Source organism: Rhinatrema bivittatum, chromosome 1 (assembly GCF_901001135.1).
Source record: "Rhinatrema bivittatum chromosome 1, aRhiBiv1.1, whole genome shotgun sequence".
NCBI lineage: Eukaryota > Metazoa > Chordata > Amphibia > Gymnophiona > Rhinatrematidae > Rhinatrema > Rhinatrema bivittatum.
In genome coordinates, this window is record NC_042615.1 from 511,667,372 (window position 1) to 511,688,561 (window position 21,190).

The 21,190-nt window shown below is 43.3% G+C and overlaps 3 non-coding genes across 3 annotated transcripts; all 3 read left to right on the plus strand.

The window, feature by feature from the left end:
* The first annotated feature begins 928 nt into the window (after window positions 1-928).
* Window positions 929-1,001, plus strand: TRNAV-UAC. The gene has a single exon. It is a non-coding gene; the product is annotated as a tRNA-Val (tRNA).
* Window positions 1,002-2,840: 1,839 nt separating this feature from the next.
* On the plus strand, window positions 2,841-2,913 carry TRNAV-UAC. Its single transcript has one exon. It is a non-coding gene; the product is annotated as a tRNA-Val (tRNA).
* Window positions 2,914-19,410: 16,497 nt separating this feature from the next.
* On the plus strand, window positions 19,411-19,483 carry TRNAV-UAC. The gene has a single exon. It is a non-coding gene; the product is annotated as a tRNA-Val (tRNA).
* The last annotated feature ends 1,707 nt before the right edge of the window (window positions 19,484-21,190 follow it).

The window sequence follows — 21,190 nt, forward strand, 5'->3', positions numbered from 1 at the left end:
ACAAATCTACAATGATGCAGAGATATTGTGATGCCATGCTGCCTCCATGGTTTGTTTTCCTGTCTTGTGTTAATGGGCTGCCACAGCAAAATCCTTACCAAGAACTCGGAGAGAGCTCAGGGCTATGTTTCACACAGACAATGTCTAGAGAAACAATGCAGAGCAAGGCTGTGGCATGCTCATTTCTTCGAGCTCAGCATCACTGTAAACCCGCTCTGCGGCATTATAGGAGACTAGGAAAAATGCGCTCCGCTGCGATACATCATAACTCTCATTGCTTGACGGTAATGCCAATCCGTCCCTTCTCTGCAGCCTGCCCGCTCCACATGTATGAACCGTTCTCCATACATTTGCACCTGTTGCTATGCCTATGATTTCCATGGGTCTTTTGACTATAATTGCTTATAGAAATCATTCTGTTTGACAGAAATGAAACAAGTAGGATTCCTTTAGTTCACGGGTCCCCTTCAGCTCATTTTGGACCCTAAGAGTTTTAGAGTCAGAGTTTAAAGCTTTTAAAAAGCTCTAAAAGCATGGCTTTTCAACAGGCTTATATTGACTATCTTGAAAAAAAGGACTCATTGGTTTAAAGAAACATTATTTTTATCTTTGTTTTATGTTCATTTATTAATAATTGATTAACAATTTTATTTTATCATATTTTACTGTACCTTTTAGATATTTCAGTTTGATTTTATGATTTTGTAACATGTAAACCATTGTGATGTATATTATGAACGATGGTATACAAGAATTTTTAATAAATAAAATAAATAAAAAAGAATCAAGTTGGCTCCACTGATTTAATTTTTATATTTTGTTTTCAATGAATGCACTTCTCTAGTTGAGATGCTTGTTCAATTAGTCTTCCTTTAGGCGGGCATCAAGGGTTTGATGGTTGCTCACAGATTAATAAAAGGGGTTAGTTGGTTCCATAGTGTAGTGGGTATCACATCTGCTTTACATGCAGAAGGGCCTGGGTTCAATCCCCAGTGGAGCCATTTTTAACTTGCTGCAGAAACAGGCATGAGTCTGAGTGCAAGGATAACTTAGATACCGAAAAAGCAAGTTGAAGACCAATGGGTTCCATATATGTGCAGTGGAAACCCCACCTGTCAGGTTTTCAGGATACCCACAATCTATATGCGTGGGATAGATTTACAGGCCCTTCCTTCTATGCTTGCTACTTGAGCTCATGCGAATTCATAGCATATATCGTCTTCCCCAGAAGAAGTGTGGGAATGGTTACTGGAGATGAAATAAGGAAGCTTTAGGTAAACTCCTAAGCCAACATCTTATGTGGTAAAAAGAATTCAGCAGTGAATCTATTAAAACAAATTTTTCATGGTAGATGGGATGGCTCTTGGAAAATCTATTTTTTGCCAAGAGTAAAAAATGTTAGAATGTGAATGGTGGCTGAGGCTATTATCCCATGAATAATTCAAACAGTATTCTAAAATAACTGGATAGGTGTTTGAAAGTGTAATAAGGAAGAGATCAGTCAAGGAAATGGTTCCATGGTGTAGAGGTTATCACATCTGTTTCACACACAGAAGGTCTTGGATTCAAGTCCCAATGGAGCCACTTTATGTTTCTAGCAGTAGATGAGCATTTTATAGATGTTCAGCCATCAGCTATATTGGTGTCAGTGAATGCTTGCATTGTTATGGGACCTTGTTAGGAACGGTTTGGGAGCGATCCTACAAAGATCTTGCTTCACAGTACAGCCTGTTGTGCTGCACTTTCTGGCCTGCCTTCACTGCTCGCTTATCCCCAGTACTACCTAGCTCCCACTGCCCACACTGTGCCCACTGGCAGTCATACAGAGAATAAATAACTAATCTGAAGTGTAGCTAAGGGCTTTAATCACAAAAAAAGGATAAACAGAACAGCAAGCGAAGCAACTCAAATCTACAATGATGCAGAGATATTGTGATGCCATGCTGCCGTCCATGGTTTTGCTTTCCTGTCTTGTGTTAATGGGCTGCCACAAGCAAAAATCCTTACCAAGAACTCGGAGAGAGCTCAGGGCTATGCTTTCACACAGACAATGTCCTAGAGAAACAATGCAGAGCAAGGCTGTGACAATGCTCATTCTTCGAGCTCAGCATCACTGTAACCCGCTCTGCGGCATTATAGGAGACTAGGAAAATGCTCCGCTGCGATACATCATAACTCTCATTGCTTGACTGTATGCCAATCCGTCCCTTCTCTGTAGCCTGCCCGCTCCACAGGGTATGAACCTTTCTCCATACATTTGCAACTGTTGCTATGCCTATGATTTCCATGGGTCTTTTGACTATAATTGCTTATAGAAATCATTCTGTTTGACAGAAATGAAACAATTAGGATTCCTTTAGTTCACGGGTCCCCTTCAGCTCATTCTGGACCCTTAGAGTCTTGAGTCAGAGTTTAAAGCTTTTGAAAGCTCTAAAATCATGGCTTTTCGAACAGGCTTATATTGACTATCTTGAAAAAAAAGGACTCATTGGTTTAAAGAAACATTATTTTTATCTTTGTTTTATGTTCTTTATTAATAATTGATTAACAATTTTATTTTTAATCATATTTTACTGTACCTTTTAGATATTTCAGTTTGATTTTATGATTTTGTAACATGTAAACCGTTGTGATGTATATTATGAACGATGGTATACAAGAATTTTAATAAATAAAATAAATAAATAAAAAAGAAAACAAGTTGGCTCCACTGATTTCATTTTTATATTTTGTTTTCAATGCATGCACTTCTCTAGCTGAGATGCTTGTTCAATTAGTCCTCCTTTAGGCGGGCATCAAGGGTTCGACAGTTGCTCACAGATTAATAAAAGGGATCAGTTGGTTCCATAGTGTAGTGGGTATCACATCTGCTTTACACGCAGAAGGGCCTGGGTTCAATCCCCAGTGGAGCCATTTTTAACTTGCTGCAGAAACAGGCATGAGTCTGAGTGCAAGGATAACTTAGATACCGAAAAAGCAAGTTGAAGACCAATGGGTTCCATATATGTGCAGTGGCATCCCCACCTGTCAGGTGGGGATGCCACTGCACATTGTGCAGTATCCTGCACATTGTGGGTATCCTGCATTGTGGGTATCCTGAAAACCTGTCAGGTTTTCAGGATACCCACAATGCAAGGGATAGATTTACAGGTCCTTCCTTCTATGCTTGCTACTTGAGCTCATGCGAATTCATAGCAGATATCGTCTTCCCTAGAAGAAGTGTGGGAATGGTTACTGGAGACGAAATAAGAAAGCTTTAAGTAAACTCCTAAGCCAACACCTTGTGTGGTAAAAAGAATTGACTCCCTCACAGGCTTTCTGCTTCGGTTATATTTAAAAAAGGTTTTACTGTGAGTTTTTGCCTCTACAGCCAACTTCTTTTCAAATTCTCTCTTAGCCTGTCTTATCAATGTATTACATTTATCTTGGGACAATTATCTTGGAGCTCAAAATTCACGTTTTTTCTTATATTTATTTGGCTTTGCTTATATTTTTTATTTATTACTACGTTAAATAGTTTTACTTCTTCATATTTAAAATATTATACTCTTTATTTATGTTCCAGTTAAACTATTATTTCTTTATTTAGTACTATGTTAAATTGTCAAACAGTTATACTGTTACTATGTTCTACTGTTCCATGTAAAGCTCCGCTCACTGTTGAGCAGTTATTCGTTTATGTAAACCGGAGTGATTTGTAGTCCCTACAAGAACTTCGGTATATAAAAATTAAAATAAATAAATAAATAAATAAAATAATTTAACTTGCCAACATTTATGCTTTATCCTATTTTCTTCTGTTGGATGCTTCTTCCAATTTTTGAATGAAGATCTTTTGGCTAAAATACCTTCTTTCACCTCCCCTTTTAACCACGCCGGTAATCGTTTTGCCTTCTTTCCACCTTTCTTAATGTGTGGAATACATCTGCACTGTGCTTCTAGAATGGTATTTTTTAACAATAACCACGCCTCTTGGACATTTTTTTACTTTTGTAGTTCTCCTTTCAGTTTTTTTCTAACAATTTTTCTCATTTTATCAAAGTTTCCCTTTTGAAAGTTTAGCATGAGAGTCTAGGATTTGTACTCTGTTCCTCTTCCAGTCATTAAATCAAATTTGATCATATTATGATCACTATTGCCAAGCGGCTCCACCACCATTACCTCTCTCACCAAGTCCTGTGTTCCACTGAGAATTAGATCTAAAATTGTTCCCTCTCTCGTCGGTTCCTGAACCAATTGCTCCATAAAGCTATCATTTATTCCATCCAGGAACGTTATCTCTCTAGCGTGACCTGATGATACATTTACCCAGTCAATATTGGGGTAATTGAAGTCTCCCATTATTATTGCACTACCAATTTGGTTAGCTTCCTTAATTTCTCTTAGCATTTCACTGTCCGTCGCACCATATTGACCAGGTGGACGGTAGTATACCCCTATCACTATAGTATTCCCCGACACACAAGGGATTTCTACCCATAAAGATTCAATTTTGTATTTAGTCTTATGCAGGATGTTTATCCTGTTGGACTCTATGCCATCCCAGACATAAAGCGCCACACCTCCTCCCGAGTGCTCCTCTCTGTCATTGCGCTATAATTTGTACCCCGGTATAGCACTGTCCCATTGGTTATCCTCTTTCCACCATGTCTCTGAGATGCCAGTTAAGTCTGTCATCATTCACTCCTATACATTCTAATTCGCCATCTTACTTCTTAGACTTCTTGCATTAGCATACAAACATTTCAAAGTTTGTTTTTTGTTTGTATTTTCATTCTGCTTTTTAATTGATAGGGATAAGTTAGAAATTTTTAGCTCAGGAGAGTTTTTAGTTACAGGCACTTGGACCACTTTTCTAATTATTGGAACCTCACTGTTGGGATGCCCTAATTCTAATGCATCATTAGTATCCTTTAAAGATACCTCTCTCCGAACCATGTGCTGCTGAGCGACTGTCGGCTTTCCCCTTTGTTCTAGTTTAAAAGCTGCTCTATCTCCTTTTTAAAGGTTAGCACCAGCAGTCTGGTTCCACCCTGGTTAAGGTGGAGCCCATCCCTTCGAAAGAGACTCCCCCTTCCCCAAAAGGTTCCCCAGTTCCTAACAAAACTGAATCCCTCTTCCTTGCACCATCGTCTCATCCACGCATTGAGACTCCGGAGCTCTGCATGCCTCTGGTGACCTGTGTGTGGAACAGGGAGCATTTCAGAGAATGCTACCCTGGAGGTTCTGGATTTAAGCTTTCTACCTAAGAGCCTAAATTTGGCTTCCAGAACCTCCCTCCCACATTTTCCTATGTCGTTGATGCCCACATGTACAACGACAGTCGGCTCCTCCCCAGCACTGTCTAAAATCCTATCTAGGTGACGCTTGAGGTCCACCACCTTCGCACCAGGTAGGCATGCTACCAGGCGATACTCATGCCCACCAGCCACCCAGCTATCTACATTCCTAATAATTGAATCACCAACTATGACGGCCGACCTAACCCTTCCCTCCTGGGCAGTATGCCTTGGGGAGATATCCTCAGTGAGAAAGGACAATGCATCACCTGGAGAGCAGGTCCTTGCTACAGGATCCTTTCCTGCTGCACCTGGTTGGTGCTCTCCCATCATGAGACCTTCTTCCTCCAAGGCAGCACTAGGGCTGCCAGTCTGAAGTTGGGACTTGACTACTATGTCCCTGAAGGTCTCATCTATATACCTCTCTGTCTGCCTCAGCTCCTCCAGGTCTGCCACTCTAGCCTCCAAAGATCGGACTCGTTCTCTGAGAGCCAGGAGCTCTTTGCATCGCATGCACATGTACAACTTCTCACCGGTGGGTAAAAAATCATACATGTGACATTCGATGCAAAAGACTGGGAAGCCCCCTCTTGTGCTGGACTGCTGTCTTCATCTCAATTTTGATCAGTTCCTAGTTAAGTTTTAGGTTGCTATGGGAGTAGGAATGTGTCTAATGTCCTTTAAATGTATTAGTGAATTCACTATGTGTCTGGTAGTGGCCTACTGGGCTCTGATTGAATTCTCAATAAAGGTTTTGTTGGGTTTTTTGGTTTTTTTTTTGTGAAACTGGCACTTGCCTATAAATTAAGGGATGACCTAGGGGGGTGGGTGGGAGGGTTGGGAAATACAAACAGTCTTAACTTCAGTTAGTCAGCCTGAGTGACTCTCTGCTCTCTTGATTAACAAATGTTGGTCCCTATTCAAACCCAATCACACTACCTCAACACCTTTCCAAGGTGAGTAACTGAGCTGAACTATTCAACTTTTCTACTTAGATATATACTGCTCCTAGCTTATTTCTAGCTTCTGGATACTTTTTGGGTTGGTTGGTTTTTTTTGTGGTTTTTTTTTTTTTCAATACAAACACTCAGTTTGTATTTAATACTAACACTCAGTTCTTTAAAAGTCTGGAGAACATTCAGTTCTGCAGACTTTTAAAAATAAACACACTACATACTGCTACCTTATTGACTGACTATTTAAAAATATAGTCTAACTTGTTTATTCACTGCCTTTCTGACTATTAAAGGCACAAACACACTAAATAATATTCCCAAATAGTTAACTTTGCCCCAATACTTTTAAAAAAAGACAATGTCCCAAGCAAAAACTTACTGATTCCTTTCAGCCACCAGCAAGGTGATCCTCTCCTCTCAGGATTTGGTGAGAGAGGTAACAGTGGTGGGGCTGCTTGGCAATAGTGATCATAATATGATCAAATTTAAATTAATGACTGAAAGGGGAACAGTATGTAAATCTATGGCTCTAGCACTAAACTTTCAAAAGGGAAACTTTGAGAAAATGAGAAAAGTAGTTAGAAAAAACAGGCGTGGGCCTTGTTTAAAAGTAGCATCTCAGAAGCACAGACCAGGTGTATTCCATGCATTAAGAAAAATGGAAGGAAGGCAAACTGATTACCAGCATGGAAATGTTCTCAAATTTAGCTTAGCCGGTTCAGCACTGAGTAGCCTCCAGAAGATCTAACCCACTGAAGGGCCAAACCCTTAATCTAAAAAAATACCCAACTCTATCCTGACTCCCAATCGCTCGGTCATTTTTGATGCAGGCTTGTCTTCGTCTGTTAAAGAAAGTTTCAGACTTTAAAATGTGCAAGGCTGAATGCACATCACCATTATACACAGGGAGGACAATAATGAAAGCCATTTCTGGGGGTAAAGCGCTCTTTTATCCACAGAAATAGGCTGTTTGATTACTGTCCATCCTCTACACAAGTAAAGGTAGGAGCATATAACAAGGCATATTTCTGGTTTGGAGTTCGGACAGGGGGAAAACTATAGCCAGAGAGCAAAGTGTTAGGTCCCTTTAAGGGCTGCAGCTGGGGAGCTAAGCCAGCTCGGGATTATGATGTCTGATTATGACATCACCATAGTAGAGGTTTGAAACCAGGCAACTCCTTTCTTTCTTGCTCTTTGCAACAGACGTCCTCTGTTGCTCCTAGGCTGTGATCCCTGTGCTTTGGTGTCGTGCCTCCAGTGTCTCCTGTGTCATCGTCCCTCCAGCGTCTCCTGTGTCTTCATGCCTCCAGCGTCTCTTGGGTCTTCATGCCTCCAGCGTCTCCTGTGTCTTCATGCCTCCAGCGTCTCTTGGGTCTTCATGCCTCCAGCGTTTCCTGTGTCTTCATGCCTCCAGTGTCTCCTGTGTCATAGTCCCTCCAGTGTCTCCTGTATCTTCATGCCTCCAGCGTCTCTTGGGTCTTCATGCCTCCAACGTCTCCATGTTCCTGTGACCATCACTTCGTCTCTTCACTATCTGCCACAGACCTTCTGCCTGGACTACGCTGTCTCTTCAAGAGATTGGTTCCTATCTTGCTGGGTGAACGCTCTATATCTTCCTTCTCTTTCCTCTCTGCCCACCTGCCTTTGCTGTTCTTTGCGTTTCCTTCCCTTTCTCTGTCTTGTTTATGCTTCCCCTTTTCCTTTCCCTTACTTCTCCTTTTAGCAAAACAGTTTTAGGGGTTAATATTATTTCCCTCCCATGTAAAATTCCCTTTTATTACCATTAGAGGGTCCCTGAGGGAGAGAGAGAGCTGTGGGTTAATAGGGACAGACAGGGAGAGTTTGTAAAGCTAAAGAAGACCAGCCAGTTGTATAGTCTGAGCTGATCCTATCAGCACCCTCATAGCTGACTGAGACAGGTGCAGCATTCAGCTCTGCAAAAACATTCACTTAAAAACCAGTTGGAGTTACTGTGAAATTCCTTTTCTTCTTCCCCTGCTTGTAATACAGTCTTCATAACAAGCTCTGTTTATTAGCACTGTGGATCCTAGGTAAGTGAGTTTTTCAGTGATTCTTGTATTTTTTGGATGTGCCTTCTTCATTTGTCTGGATACTGTGAAACCCCAGGTTTAGGGAGTCACAATGTCCTGAGAAAGCCCTCATGAAGGAGCAGGTGGTAGGGTACTTGGGAAACCCAGTTGGTGGGTGGGAGGTTGTCAGGAGAGAGGCACAAGTGCAGGAGCAGACAAGGCCTCTGCAGTGCTTGCTAGGATCTTCAAGGTCCAAGCAAGTGAGCAAGGGTTTAACCTCCGAGTGTCAAGTGAAGCAGGGTTTGCTTTACTTCTGCTAAGAATGTTTTATTCCAGGGAGGTAAAGGAAGAGATGTGATGTGTGAGCTTCATTCCTGCCATGAATATTTCATTCTGTGTGGCAGGGGCAGAGCCAGAAGCAGCACAGCTCTTGCTCTGTTTTCCCTGTGAACATTTAAGTGAAGGCTAAGCAATCTTGTATTGCTTAGCAGATAATAAGGGGGGGGGGGCTAGCGAGCGGTAGGATAGGGTTACATTATAAGTTAGGAGGGAAAGGGGAGTGGGAGAAAGTAAAGCTAAGGGGCCAATGAAAAGGAAGTATTTTGAATTGAGGAGCTGGGATTGGTTGGGGTAATAGTTAGTTAGGGCAGAGAGCCCTTTGGCGCCTCAGTTGGGTGCGAGAGGGCTGAGGGAGCAGGCTGGAATAATTTCCCTCCTCCCTCCCTTATGGTAGAATCATTGGATGTTATTCAATGTGTGTTGTCTTTATTGATTGTCACAGTGGTGGGTAACCCCAGCCCAATATGGTTGATTTTGTTATGTCTTGTTAAAAGGCATTTGGGAGGGGGGGGGTATCTCGTGTAGCGTGGGGCTGCTACATGAGGTGGCCAATGAGCAAGAGGGAGGCCGAAGCTCAGAGGCCGGGGTACTTACCCACGCTGGTGCGAGGCGGGGTAAGGAAATGGACTCTATGGGTGTAGCTCTACCACTGGGTCGAGGTGGGGAGCAAGTTGTTAAGAAGGGGATAAAAGGGGGGGGGGGGGGTGTATATGTTGAATAGTGTATTAAGTGTTAGGGGCTCGGGTCATGTTATAATAAACTGCGGCCTTTATTTAACCAAAACAAACATTGTGTGGGATTATAAAGGGGGAGGGGAAGCAATTGAAAGCGAGTCTTGCCTCTCCCAGTTTTTCTTGGGGTGGGAGGCTGCAGGAAGGAGCCAAGGATGAGGCAGGAGCTCTCGTGCCACTCTCCAGTCCTTATGAATATTTCATTCAAGGACAAGGTTGGGAGATGAACCCAAGCTGTGGCAGCAGATCATGCTCGCTCCTGCCGTGAACATTTGATTTTGGGGGGGAGGGGGAGGAGTCAGAGACACTGAGCAAAAGCTCCCTCCATGAAGCTCTGGTTTGGGGCTCTGGCAGTGGCTGCCTGGGACTGAGCTGTGGGTCTCATCTGGGTCTGGATGTTTCCCAGCCTTGACCTAAATAATCAAAGTATGCAAGGGCTGGCTAATCCCATCTGAATTTTAACCTGAGGTGATAAGGAATGCAAAAGAACACATCTAGATTTGCTTTGTTTATTGCCTCCTCAAAAATACCCCTGCCTGCTTTTTGTGAGGGTACGGTGTTAAAGGAAAACTCTGCATGTAGTTTTCCCCCTGTCCGAACTCCAAACCAGAAATATGCCTTGTTCTATGCTCCTACCTTTACTTGTGTAGAGGATGGATAGTAATCAAACAGCCTATTTCTGTGGATAAAAGAGCGCTTTACCCCCAGAAATGGCTTTCATTATTGTCCTCCCTGTATATAATGGTGATGTGCATTCATCCTTGCACATTTTAAAGTCTGAACCTTTCTTTAACAGACGAAGACAAGCCTGCATCAAAAATGACCGAGCGATTGGGAGTCAGGGTAGAGGTGGGTATTTTTTTTAGATTAAGGGACAGGCCCTTCAGTGAGGTTAGATCCTCTGGAACTGCTCAGGCTAAGTTTTCAGGAGGCTCCTCAGTGCTGAACTGGCTAAGCTAAATTCCCTATACGTACCCGGATCAGTCCAGACTCCTGGGTTTTGCCCCCCCTCTAGCAGTTGGAGACAGAAGTTTATCAAACAAACCTATGCCTTATCTAGGCTGGTGCCACCTACAGTCTGGCAGTCTTCTTCTGTCTCCTAGCAGGTGGAGGAGGTGCAAAACCTACAGTCTGTGCTGAGGCCTAGTTTTTCAGTTCTAGATAGTATTGTTAGCTGGGTAAAAAGAAGGATAAAGTTAGAATAAGGTATAGGAGCGCAGTGGTTTGCCTGCAGGTCCAGTCTCCCGCCTCCCGGGGGGTTGTGAGGTCCGGAGGGGATCATCCCCCCTGGTTTCCGAGGCCGCTGAGGTGTGGGGTGCTTTGCCCTCCTGCCAGCGTGAATTCGTGACTGGGGGTGATACCGGGGAGCCCGGCTCACTCCCCCCAGTAGGTCCAGGACCCGGAGACTATTGGGCGAGTATATTTAAAAAAAAAAAAAAGTTAAAATTTTTTTTGTGTGTGTGTGTTCTGTCGGGGCTTCATTCTCCTTCCCTTCCGATCGCATTTGGGTGCTTGCGCGCCATTTTCGCCACCTTCCGAGCGATTTTCGGGGCTGTTTTTTGCTGCAGCATGCCGCATCGGGCCGCTTGTAGGGCCTGCGGCACCACGCGGGCGCAACTGTCCTGGGACAATTTGTGTTCCGATTGCCTCTCCGGAGCCAAGGGAGTCTCTGCGGCCACGGGCAGGGACCTGGTGAGGGTCCAAACAGTGACCGGAGCATTTGGGGACTTACATTCTTCAGGTGCCGACCCGTTCCCGTGGGAACGCCCCAAGGCGCCAGCGGCACGGGGGGAGGACGAGCCTCCACCGCGATTGTCACCACAACGCAGAGTCCCTAAGGGGGACAGACCTGCGAGACCCAGCTGTGCTGCCAATCCAGAGGTCCCTGAGGGGGATCAGACAGATTTGTCTTCAGACTCTTCTTTTTCGTCTGATTTCGTGTTGCTTATGCATAAAGCCTTCAAGGCCCGCAAAGATTGCCATTTAAATACAGTCTCGAGCGATATGTGATCCGAACTGTGCGTGCGGCAAACGCAGGTGCGCCCGGCACTAATGCACCTCTTTCTACCGCACCTTACTGTATTGGCCTGTTTGTGATAACCAAGATCAATGCCTGTAGCTCAGATGGAAAGTAGGACATCAGGAAATGCTTACATATCTCTTTTCTTTCTCTTTCCGGTTCCGCTCATCCTGCAAACTTCAGCACCGGTGCAACTACTCCCACCCCTCTTTCCACTGCTCCCTCTGCTCTCCCCTACCCCAAGCCTCCCCCTCTCTATCTTCCCTCCACCCTCTCCCATCAATCTCCCTGCCTTATCTCCTGTTCTCCCCCTTCCATCTTTTTCTCCTTTGCTCCTTCCTGTTATTGTATCAACTCCTCCCACCCTCCTTCCAATGCTCTCTCTGCTCTCCCTCCTCTCCCCTAGCCCATGCCTCCCTTCTCTATATCTTCCTTCTCCTTTCTCTCTGCCCACCTGCCTTTGCTGTTCTCTACTTTTCCTCCCCTTTCTCTGTCTTGTTTATGCTTCCCCTTTCCCCTTTTCCTTTCCCTTACTTCTCCTTGACATCCCGTGTGTGATTGGTCTGATTGCAGTGCATGTGCTTCGAAGAAAAAAAACCGGTAAGGAGACTTTGCAAACATCGCTTTGTGCCCTATAATACTTTTAAAGGTCCTTGGTCAGCGGATTTGTCCGGCTGAGTTCGGAATTTAGCTGGACAAACCGCAAAGTGTTAAAATTGTGGGCCAATGAATGGCTAACTTACCTGGATAAAATGAGATGACTGGGTGTGGGGCTTATGTTTAGCTGGGTAGCATATAGTTTTCCCCCTGTCCGAACTCCAAACCAGAAATATACCTTGTTTTATGCTCCTACCTTTACTTGTGTAGAGGATGGACAGTAATCAAACAGCCTATTTCTGTGGATAAAAGAGCACTTTATCCCCAGAAATGGCTTTCATTATTGTCCTCCCTGTATATAATGGTGATGTGCATTCAGCCTTACACAATTTAAAGTTTGAACCTTTCTTTAACAGACGAAGACAAGCCTGCATCAAAAATGACCGAGCGATTGGGAGTCAGGATAGAGGTGGGTATTTTTTTTAGATTAAGGGACAGGCCCTTCAGTGAGGTTAGATCCTCTGGAGCTGCTCAGGGTAAGTCTTCAGGAGGCTTCTCAGTGATGAACCGGCTAAGCTAAATTTGGGAATATTTCCAGCCGCCAAGCTGTGATTGAAAATTTATCCAGTAAACGGAATCAACTCTTGTGGTCACTTAGCAGCTCTTCTGAAAACTTACCCCTTACTATGTATACAGAAATGGGCACAATTAACTTTGTGATAACCAAGAACAATGCCTGTACCTCAGATGGAAAGTAGGACATCAGGAAATGCTCACATATCTCCTTTCTTTCTCTTTCCGGTTCCGCTCGTCCTGCAAACTTCAGCACCGGTGCAGCTACTCCCATCCCTCTTTCCACTGCTCCCTCTGCTCTCTCTCCTCTCTTCTACCCCATGCCTCCCCCTCCGCATCTCCATCCTCCCTCTCCCATCAATCTCCAGGCCTTATCTCCTGTTCCCCCCTTCCATCTTTTTCTCCTTTGCTCCTTCCTGTTATTGTATCAACTCCTCCCACCCTCCTTCCAATGCTCTCTCTGCTCTCCCTCCTCTCCCCTAGCCCATGGCTCCCTTCTCTATATCTCCCTCCTCCTTCCTCTCTGCCCACCTGCCTTTGCTGTTCTCTACTTTTCCTCCCCTTTCTCTGTCTTATTTATGCTTCCCCTTTCCCCTTTTCCTTTCCCTTACTTCTCCTTGACATCCCGTGTGTGTTTGGTCTGATTGCAGTGCATGCGCTTTGAAGAAAAAAAACCGGTAAGGAGACTTTGCAAACATCGCTTTGTGCCCTGTAATACTTTTAAAGGTCCTTGGTCAGCGGATTTGTCCGGCTGAGTTTGGAATTTAGCTGGACAAACCGCAAAGTGTTAAAATTGTGGGCCAATGAATGGCTAACTTACCTGGATAAAAAGAGATGACCTGGTGTGGGGCTTATGTTTAGCTGGGTAGCAGCCCTGAAGTGAGATAGATAAACTTACTCCACTGTCTTTGGGTCTATCCAGCGGGAACCCGTACCTGGGTAAGTCCAGCTAACTTCCTGCTCTCAGCATGGACCTATTAGTTTATAAATATAAATGAAGAAACATTTTGTTGGTATTCAGGGATTTCACAGTGCTAATCAGTGATTTCTCAGAGACGAGGAGTCCCTCAGATCACAGGGAACTGTCTGCCCTCTATAGTTACTCCAGTGAGCCATAGCAAATGGTTTAGTCCACTCACTACCCCTAAACCTCTAAGGTTTAGGGGTAGTGAGTGGACTAAACCATTTTCTAAGGTCTAAGCACCTCTGGGAGGTGCTTAGACCTTAGAAAAGGGACCCAGAAAAGACAAAACAATAAATATAACAACTGAGGAATCACTAAATAGCAGTCAAATGTTTATTTATTAGCACAATCTGTGGTCAGAAGACCTCCTCACTGATTCAGATGCTGGTTGGTTACTCCAGCTCTGCTGACACAAAAACCTGTTAGAGCTGTGTGAGACTTGGTGCAGGACCCTGCTGATACCCAGCACTAACTTACCTGTCACTAATCATTCACAGAAACAGTGCTAATAAATGAATGTTATAATATATAAGAAAAGGATTTACAGTTAACTCAAAAGGCTTGGAAAACTGCAAACAGCAAAGAGGAAAAAAGGAAAGGAGCAGTAACTGCTGGTACTTAACAGTTTGTCTGCAGAGTGAAATGCTGCTTCCTTCCTAGTCAGATATGAGGGTCCTGTGTAACCTTTTCCTGTCAACCCACAGCTGTACTTCCCAGCTGAAACAGGTCTCTCTCTCTCTCTTTCTGCTAATTCCAACTGTCATTCTCTCAGCCCGTTCTATCACTCTTACAGATCCTCAGCAGCAGTGCAATGTCTGCTGAAACGAGCATCTCTCTCTCAGTGTTACAGTCTCTCTCTCTCAGAACTTAGCAGCAGGGTGAAGACATCGGTCCTGGGATTCATCCACTCAGCTCCAGCTCCTGGTGCCAGTGGAACTCTGCGCTCTTATGCTACTGCCCGGCTGAAGATCATCTGAATAAAAAAACCTTCTCTCAATATACCAGACTAGGAAAATGCTCCGCTGCGATACATCATAACTCTCATTGCTTGACGGTATGCCAATCCGTCCCTTCTCTGCAGCCTGCCCGCTCCACAGTGTATGAACCTTTCTCCATACATTTGCAACTGTTGCTGTGCCTATGATTTCCATGGGTCTTTGGACTATAATTGCTTATAGAAATCATTCTGTTTGACAGAAATGAAACAAGTAGGATTCCTTTAGTTCACGGGTCCCCTTCAGTTCATTTTGGACCCTAAGAGTTTAGAGTCAGAGTTTAAAGCTTTTAAAAAAGCTCTAAAAGCATGGCTTTTCAAACAGGCTAATATTGACTATCTTGAAAAAAAGGACTCATTGGTTTAAAGAATCATTATTTTATCTTTGTTTTATGTTCATTTATTAATAATTGATTAACAATTTTATTTTTTATCATATTTTACTGTACCTTTTAGATATTTCAGTTTGATTTTATGATTTTGTAACATGTAAACCGTTGTGATGTATATTATGAACGATGGCATACAAGAATTTATAATAAATAAAATAAATAAATAAAAATGAAACAAGTTGGCTCTACTGATTTCATTTTTATATTTTGTTTTCAATGAATGCACTTCTCTAGCTGAGATGCTTGTTCAATTAGTCCTCCTTTAGTCGGGCATCAAGGGTTTGATGGTTGTTCACAGATTAAAAGAAGTGGTCAGTTGGTTCCATAGTGTAGTGGGTATCACATCTGCTTTACATGCAGAAGGGCCTGTTTTCAATCCCCAGTGGAGCCATTTTTAACTTCCTGCAGAAACGGGCATGAGTCTGAGTGCAAGGATAACTTAGATACCGAAAAAGCAAGTTGAAGACCAATGGGTTCCATATATGTGCAGTGGAAACCCCACCTGACAGGTTTTCAGGATACCCACAATCTATATGCGTGGGATAGATTTACAGGCCCTTCCTTCTATGTTTGCTACTTGATCTCATGCGAATTCATAGCAGATATCGTCTTCCCCAGAAGAAGTGTGGGAATGGTTACTGGAGACGAAATAAGGAAGCTTTAGGTAAACTCCTAAGCCAACATCTTGTGTGGTAAAAATAATTCAGCAGTGACTCTAGTAAAACAAATTTTTCATGGTAGATGGGATGGCTCTTGGAAGATCTATTTTTTGCCAAGAGTAAAAAATGTTAGAATGTGAATGGTGGCTGAGGCGAATATCCCATGAATTATTCAAACAGTATTCTAAAATAACTGGATAGGTGTTTGAAAGGGTAATAAGGAAGAGATAAGTCAAGGAAATGGTTCCATGGTGTAGAGGTTGTCACATCTATTTCACACACAGAAGGTCTTGGGTTCAAGTCCCAATGGAGCCACTTTATGTTTCTAGCAGTGGATGAGCATTTTATAGATGTTCAGCCATCAGCTGTATTGGTGTCAGTGAATGCTTGCATTGTTATGGGACCTTGTTAGGAACAGCTTGGGAGCTATCCTACAAAGATCTTGCAAGCACAGCTATCCAGGAGGGTTGAGTGCAGTAGAAGACAGTGACAATAACTGTCTTGCACTAGTCCTGTTGTCCCTGAGGTGGTCATCCCCTGTGATGGACTGCAACAGTATATCCTTGGCAGTATGGACTGGAATGACAGGGCAGAATGAATGCAAAAGTTGGTCGTTTCCTTGCAGTTACTCTCTGAGAGAAAATTAGCATTTGTAGAAAGACCTCAGGTGCTAGTGGAGGATCCTCAAAACATCTTGCTTCACTTTTATCCATGTAGTTCTATTTTCAAGCCCTCATTCTCTACCAGCTGCAGGGGCTGGCTATCAAGGGCATTTATTTCAGAACTGCCCCTTTTTCTAACTTTGACTGCTGCTTCTCTCCTGTCCTGGGGCATTGCTATTGAAACCTGTTCCATTTCTTCCATCGTAGCTTTTTACTTCTCATGTTTGGCAGGGGGCTGCTTGCCTCTTCCCTGAATGATGGAAAGGGTTGAGGGCATGGTATCAGATTGAGAAACACTTTTCCTCTTTTCTGACACAGATTGGGAATGTGATCCCATGCCCTCAACCCATGCCCTCAGATTCCTCTTTTCTGCCACTTCCAAACTCCCCAGATGCTAGTCCTAAGGGCTGCTGCTTCTGTGGCTTATAAAGCATGCCAGTGTTAGTTAAATGCCCCATTTGTTTGCCAGGACCAGTGTCTTTGCCATGTGCTTGCATTTTGCAAAGCGTGGGCCTTCCCTTATTTAGAAATGTCTCCAGATCTTCCAAGTCCACTCTGATCCCTTCTCTACATACTTAGCAGAGGATGCTGCCACTGGAGCTGATATAGTGGGTGGACTCTGAGGAACAATGCCAAGGGCATCAGATGTGCTCTCTAACTGTGCTGCCTGCTCTTCAGCCACATCCTAATTTTGTCCTGCCCCCCCCCCCCCCCCCATCAAAGAACTGGATAAGGTGGCTAACACACTACTATAAAGGCCTCCCAAATTTTCCCCTTCTGGTACACTATCAATAGCTTCTATTTCAGGGAAAAAAAGTAATGACTCTTCATCTGAATAAAAAAGCACTAGGAGTCGAGTGGAATCATTTAGACTAACTGTTTTATTGAAGCATGAGCTTTCGAGGACACAGTCCACACCATCAGATGCATGAAATGATGTACAGTTGATGTGTACAATATATACAGAACAGTGAGAAGACATGGGAAAAGGCAGGAAACGGTGTGGAGAGAGTGTGAATAGGATTGTAGTTTAGCCAACTGACAACTGAGGTAAGTGTGAATAGACAGAATGATCAGACAACAGTTCAGTTTATGCATATTTGTAGTGAGTCATGAATCCATTGCTTCTGTTCAGCCCTTGGGTGATGGTATTTAGATTTTTAATGAGTTCCAATTCAGCAGTTTCAGGCTGGAGTGCTCCTTTGAAGTTTTCATGTAGGGGTATGGCAACCTTAAGGTCAGATAGAGAATGTCAAGGAAGGTTGAATGTTGTCATTTCTAACCTCAGGTTTAAATCCTTTTACCTTGTCCTTATAGATTGTCCCGTTTGTCCTATGTAGACAGAAGCAGGACTTTGCTGGCAGGTGTTGGCATATATTAGATTGGAAGAAAAGCAGGAGAATGTGTCCCGCATGTTGCTGATGATGTTGTGTCCAGTGATGGCATTGTCTGGGATAATATGTGGAAAGTGTTGGCATCTCCTTTTCTGGCAAGGTCTGGGTCCTGGGTTGGTGTCCTTGTACTATTTGCAGCGGCTGATGAGTATCTTTTGAGGTTGAGGGGCTGCTACACCAGACTAGCACGGCTATCCTTCTGAAGATTTTTCATGTAAATCAGTGGAGGAAAATTTGGCTTTCACTGCAACCTCTGCAGCAACATTTTCTCTCTCGCTGAACACAGAAGATTGGAGAGAAAAACACTCACTGTTATCTGCACTCTGCAGCAGTGACACATCATCAAGCTCGTATGCCAGTTTCTTTAGCGTAAAGCTGGCTCCTGCTATTGTAGTAGTCCAGAAGAAATCCCTCTTCAGTTTCAGGGCAGGGCCTCATTTTTGGCTTTTACCTGCCGGTGCCAGTGCAAAAGTGCGCAATTTTAGACACATTTAAATTTACTTCATCTGCTCTGCCTTTCCCTCTCCCTCACATCATTGTATATATGTCACCGGGGATGTTAAGATTACAACAACGATTTAACATTTTTCCGTGGTATTATAATGCCCACTGCCTAGTTCCCACTGCACACACTATGCCTTCTGCAGGCAAACAGTGAGTGTCATCCTGTCTGCTCTGCACTATTTCTCTATCACAGACAGGCTTCACAATACAGCCTGTTATGCTGCACTTTCTGGCCTGCCTTCACTGCTCGCTTATGCCCAGTACTACCTAGCTCCCACTGCCCACACTGTGCCCACTGGCAGTCATACAGAGAATAAATAACTAATCTGAAGTGTGGCTAAGGCTTCAATCACGAAAAAGGATAAACAGAACAGCAAGCGAAGCAACACAAATCTACAATGATGCAGAGATATTGTGATGCCATGCTGCCTCCATGGTTTGTTTTCCTGTCTTATGTTAATGGGCTGCCACAGCAAAAATCCTTACCAAGAACTCGGAGAGAGCTCAGGGCTATGCTTTCACACAGACAATGTCTAGAGAAACAATGCAGAGCAAGGCTGTGACATGCTCATTCTTCGAGTTCAGCATCACTGTAACCCGCTCTGAGGCATTATAGGAGACTAGGAAAATGCTCTGCTGCGATACATCATAACTCTCATTGCTTGACAGAATGCCAATCCGTCCCTTCTCTGTAGCCTGCCCGCTCCACAGTGTATGAACCTTTCTCCATACATTTGCAACTGTTGCTATGCCTATGATATCCATGGGTTTTTTTTACGATAATTGCTTATAGAAATCATTCTGTTTGACAGAAATGAAACAAGTAGGATTCCTTTAGTTCACGGGTCCCCTTCAGCACATTTTGGACCCTAAGAGTTTAGAGTCAAAGTTTAAAGCTTTTAAAAAAGCTCTAAAAGCATGGCTTTTCGAACAGGCTTATATTGACTATCTTGAAAAAAAGGACTAATTGGTTTAAAGAAACATTATTTTTATCTTTGTTTTATGTTCATTTGTTAATAATTGATTGTCAATTTTATTTTATTTTTTTACTGTACCTTTTAGATATTTCAGTTTGATTTTATGATTTTGTAACATGTAAACCGTTGTGATGTATATTATGAAGGATGGTATACAAGAATTTTTAATAAATAAAATAAATAAATAAAAAAGAAACAAGTTGGCTCCACTGATTTCATTTTTATATTTTGTTTTCAATGAATGCACTTCTCTAGCTGAGATGCTTGTTCAATTAGTCTTCCTTTAGTTACGCATCAATTGTTCGACGGTTGCTCACAGACTTAAAGAAGTGGTCAGTTGGTTCCATAGTGTAGTGGGTATCACATCTGCTTTACATGCAGAAGGGCCTGGGTTCAATCCCCAGTGGAGCCATTTTTAACTTGCTGCAGAAACAGGCATGAGTCTGAGTGCAAGGATAACTTAGATACCGAAAAAGCAAGTTGAAGACCAATGGGTTCCATATATGTGCAGTGGAAACCCCACCTGTCAGGTTTTCAGGATACCCACAATCTATATGCTTGGGATAGATTTACAGGCCCTTCCTTCTATGCTTGCTACTTGATCTCATGCGAATTCATAGCAGATATTGTCTTCCCCAGAAGAATTGTGGGAATGGTTACTGGAGACGAAATAAGGAAGCTTTAGGTAAACTCCTAGGCCAACACCTTGTGTGGTAAAAAGAATTCAGCAGTGACTCTAGAAAAACAAATTTTTCATGGTAGATGGGATGGCTTTTGGAAGATCTATTTTTTGCCAAGAGTAAAAAATGTTAGAATGTGAATGGTGGCTGAGGCGATTATCCCATTAATTATTCAAACAGTATTCTAAAATAACTGGATAGGTGTTTGAAAGTGTAGTACGGAAGCAACCAGACAAGGAAATGGTTCCATGGTGTAGAGGTTATCACATCTGTTTCACACATAGAAGGTCTTGGGTTCACATCCCAATGGAACCACTTCATGTTTCTAGCAGTGGATGAGCATTTTATAGATGTTCAGCCATCAGCTGTATTAGTGTCAGTGAATGCTTGCATTGTTATGGGACCTTGTTAGGAACAGCTTGGGAGCAATCCTACAAAGATCTTGCAAGCACAGCTATCCAGGAGGGTTGAGTGCAATAGAAGACAGTGACGATAACTGTCTTGCACTAGTCCTGTTGTCCCTGAGGTGGTCATCCCCTGTGATGGACTGCAACAGTATATCCTTGGCAGTATGGTCTGGAATGACAGGGCAGAATGAATGCAAAAGTTGGTCATTTCCCTGCAGTTACTCTCTGAGAGAAAATTAGCATTTGTAGAAAGACCTCAGGTGCTAGTGAAGGATCCTCAAAACATCTTGCTTCACTTTTATCCTTGTAGTTCTATTTTCAAGCCCTCATTCTCTACTAGCTGCAGGGGCTGGCTATCAAGGGCATTTATTTCAGAACTGCCCCTTTTTCTAACTTTGACTGCTGCTTCACTCCTGTCCTGGGGCATTCCTATTGAAACCTGTTCCATTTCTTCCATCGTAGCTTTTCACTTCTCATCTTTGGCAGGGGTCTGCTTGCCTCTTACCTGAATGATGGAAAGGGTTGAGAGCATGGGATCAGATTGGGAAACACTTTTCCTCTTTTCTGCCACTTCCAAACTCCCCAGATACTAGTCCTACGGGCTGCTGCTTCTGTGGCTTATAAAGCATGCCAGTGTTAGTTAAATGCCCCATTTGTTTCCCAGGACCTGTGTCTTTGCCATGTGCTTGCATTTTGCAAAGCGTGGGCCTTCCCTTATTTAGAAATGTCTCCAGATCTTCCAAGTCCACTCTGATCCCTTCTCTACATACTTAGCAGAGGATGCTGCCACTGGAGCTGATATAGTGGGTGGACTCTGAGGAACAATGCCAAGGGCATCAGATGTGCTCTCTAAATGTGCTGCCTGCTCTTCAGCCACATCCTAATTTTGTCCTGCCTCCCCCATCAAAGAACTGGATAAGGTGGCTAACACACTACTATAAAGGCCTCCCAAATTTTCCCCTTCTGGTACACTATCAATAGCTTCTATTTCAGGGAAAAAAAGTAATGACTCTTCATCTGAATAAAAAAGCA